Source organism: Dama dama, chromosome 17, assembly GCF_033118175.1.
Source record: "Dama dama isolate Ldn47 chromosome 17, ASM3311817v1, whole genome shotgun sequence".
Classification (NCBI taxonomy): domain Eukaryota; kingdom Metazoa; phylum Chordata; class Mammalia; order Artiodactyla; family Cervidae; genus Dama; species Dama dama.
This window is the reverse complement of record NC_083697.1, coordinates 18472777-18476834: the sequence shown is the minus strand read 5'-3', so window position 1 is coordinate 18476834 and position 4058 is coordinate 18472777.

Sequence of the window (4058 nt, the reverse complement as noted above, 5' to 3'; positions counted from 1 at the left end):
CATTGAAAAACCTTCCCTAGTGAATGGGGTTGAACAATGTGACTAGGCACATTTTGAAATTTCTAACACATTAGGGAATGATTTTTCAATCTAGTATATGCTGAAACCTTAGAGATAACCTAATTAATGTCTGTTCAGACACATTTCTGAGGCAAAAACAGAACTTCCTATCTCTCTTTTCCTGGGAATATCTACAAAACAGGCTGTTGTAGATTTTAGGGGAGTGGATTTAAGAGGACTAGAACAGAATCACCTTGGTATCTTATCCCAGTGAGGGAAACTTAGGCTGGATTCTAAAACCTGGTGAGTGTAGGAGAGATGGGAGTTGTCAGCCTTTCTCTCATATCTGGCTCACATTCTAGATTTCTGTTACTAATATTGGAGTAAAATCTAATACATGGGCCTTACTATATATATCAGGCATCATTTTAGGTATACTTTATACATGCTCATTGATTTAATCCTCACAAAAGCCCGATGAGGTGGATAATTTTATTATCAAAAACCATGCATGAGAAAAGAGTTTAGAAAGGTTAAGCAACTTATCCAAAGCCCCACAGCTCATAAAAGGTAGAGCTGGGATCTGAACACAGGTGATCTTGTCTTTAAAGTTCTTGTATGTCTAAGGGTAAAAGGAGGTGCTAATCTGATGGAGAGGATGTAAGTGAGCCCCCAAACTGGGCTACTGTGCCTTGTGAGCTTTTTCTGGCACAGTGTATTACCCAGAAATGAACATAAGGTCTTTCACAGGTCCTTGGTATCTCTCTCTGTCTATATACCTATCTTGTCTCCCACTCTCTCTCCCTCCCTGCCCCCTCCTCTCTTCTCCCCCACCTCATTCCTTTTTTTTTCAATTTTTTCTACCACTGAGACACATCTGGACTTGCTGGTCCCATTGTTAATATTTAACAGTAATGCAGAAATCCCCTCAGGCTTTAAGCTTAGACTCTCTGTGTATATATTCTATGTGTCCATTAATCCTTTACCAGAAATCTACATTGATATCCTTTCAGATATGAGTTAAAAGGCCATTTGATCTCTATTCTGCTTGTGTTCTTTGTAACTATTTGGAGATCAGGTGGGATTGAATTATGAGTGATTGGCAGGGCATGATTTAGGCTCTTTATGTTGTTCAGAGTTAACACCATCAAGTGATATGAAAACATCACTTGATTTCTGTGTTATTAACTCACCTAACATTAATCAAGACTGTTAAAGATTTACAACATGTGAAAAATTACATTCATTGAGCACCAGACTGTGGGCCCTAGTTGAGTATGTAAAATATCCTAAAGTATTTCTTGCACTTGAGTATATGAATATTTTTAAATGGCACAGTGAAGGGTTCCTTGATTATTTTCGTTTATTCATTTATTACTTGTTAGTTAATGAAATTCCAAATGCATCTTTTTAAGAAGTTTTTTTTTTTTTTTTTTTTTTTTAAATTTCATTGTCTAATGCTTAGAAAGGAGACTGTCTATTAGTGGCTCAGAGAGAACAACTTACATGTAACAGGCCAGAGATACAGTGATGCTCGCTGGAAAAGCAAACCAGATGATGACAGCCTCTGAGGTTTGGACTTCTTGAATCTGAAAGTAGTACCTGGGTTTCAAACCATTTAGATTGTATATAGGTAGTCAAAGATAATGATGTCCTGAAAAATGAAATATACTTACTACGTTACTAACTGGATAATATTGGGGCCCATTAGTCAGAGACCACCAAGAGCACATCTGTAGTTAAATAAACTTGGTTTATTGATATTTGTTGCAGCAGAGAAGACATTGTAAACCATGGGGCTCCTCAGTAGGAAGTGGTAGAAGGAACTTATTGTAGGATTTGGGCTTGTGGTAGGTGATCTGGGGGCAGGTTCAAGGAAAATGTCAGAAAGAAAGAGTTATTCTGTGAGTGGATATCTTATCTCAAAAGCCAGATGGTGAGGCTAACGCTGTAACAAGTTTAACAATTTAAAACTCACAGTCACTCTTGTCAACTGGGAGAGAGAAAAAATCAATCATTTTGTAGTTTTTTTAATGACGTGTGTATCTGTGCTCAAATATGATTATGAACTGGTTTTGGTTTTATCTTATTTCACCATTGTCACACTTCTCGGATGTTGGTTGTCTGTGGGGTTATGTTTAACAGAAGACCGTGGGCTCAATGTGAGTAACAGGCCATCTCTGGGTACCCTATGTTTTAGTCAGCTCTGGTTCTTATGACAAAATCCCATAAACTGGTGACTTATAAACAAGATAAGAGGCTCCATCTCTATAGCCTAATTACCTCTCACTTTCAAACACTATTATATGGGGTGTAGGGTTTCAATGTGTAAATTTTGGAGGCACACATTCAGTTTGTTGTACCATCCTTCAAAGGACGAAGTATAACAAAAATAGAAATAGCGATAATTGATAGTTCCTTTTAAGAAAAATTGGAGTTTGCTGTTTCTTCAGCTAAATGTATGGGGAAGTAAATGTTTTGCTTTAATGTGGGGAAAGAGCTACCATACTGAAGTTAGTTACTTCAAGTTAACCAAGTAGCCCTTTCCTTTAGAAAGCAGAATTTCTCTAGTTCTGAACAAATATTCTTACACTCATACTTTTCTATTCTTTAAACTAGGCGGTATTCACAAGCAGTAAGGCCACTATCTTAGCAAAATAATGGATAATAGAACTCTTCAGAAAATTGTAAAATATTCTGTCTCATTAAGGAAATCTGAACTCGGCAATGTAATATACTGATATTCCAAAATCTTAGTGGAGCTTACTTGTTTGCAGCTTATTTCTTAAATCTCTAACTTTTCTATTTATGTAAGGAAAAATTGAAAAACTGCAATATTGAAATCCATTTCATCACATATGATATGATTTACAATGCTGTTTATACTAGTTGAAGACAAGTGCATGAGTCAATGTAGATCAAGGTTTTCATTTAGCCTAAAGATCAAGTTTTTGCTGTCAAAATTCCATGTATCAGACAAGTATTTGGAAAGTGTTCTAAAAACATTTATTTCAGTCTTTGAAATCTTTACCTGGGAATTCAAAAATAATACAAAATAGAATAGGATTTTCCTTTAATTTGTTGAGCTGAATAATGAACTGCTTTTCGTTACTTAAGACTAGGTTTAAGATTTCCTCCACCACAGCTCTTTTATTTTAATAGCTTTTAGCCAAGGTCATATTCAGGTCATATTCAAATCCATTATAGTACAACAGAATATATTGTTCTTCTACTGAAAATCTATTTAGATATCCATCTGGGATTTTAGTCCTTCAATATAAAAAAGTCTTGTGAATGAAAGAGTCTTTACTGTTATATACAAAAGCAATATAAAGACTTGCTTAAACAATTGTCTATTCAGTAAAATATCTAGAAAACTGCCTACTATCATGTAATCATTTCAATGTGTGAAAATTTTTCTTTTCATTATAGTTAAGCTCATTGCATTGGTAGGATGTAGAATGATACCTGATTCATGGTAACCTGATGAACTCACAGTGTCCAGATTCTGCAAGTGCAGAAAAATATATAATTCTAATAAGAAAAATGAGCCCCTCAGTTTCCTGGAGAGTCTATGCTTTATCTAAAAAGATTCATTTCTTTTATGATTGTTGTAATTTTTCATTTGATTATATTGTGAGTTTTTTCCCAGTAGGAGCACTATATCTTTAATAAAGCAATTGTGTTATAAATTCCCTGAGGGGAGAGATTGCATCTAATATCTGCCAGTTTACTAGGGGTCCAAGAATAAAACTAGTTACAGGTAGATCCTCAAAAGATATTGCTTCACTTACTGAAAGGTAGCCTGGGCTATTGTTTGAATTCTATTTCTATACTTGCATTCAGCAAATTCAGATGACTGTGTGAAACCCTGCTTTACTGAGCTTCAAATATTTTCCTGGTTGGAGAGTGATTTTATCTCCTCATTCTCTTCATGATTAACTGTAAAATAGTTTAAATTTGGATCCTTTCCAGTCCTTCCTTAGGACCACAGTAAAGGGCTATTATCTTGATTACTTGCAGTTGCAATTATAAAGACAGGCTGAGCTACTAGAATC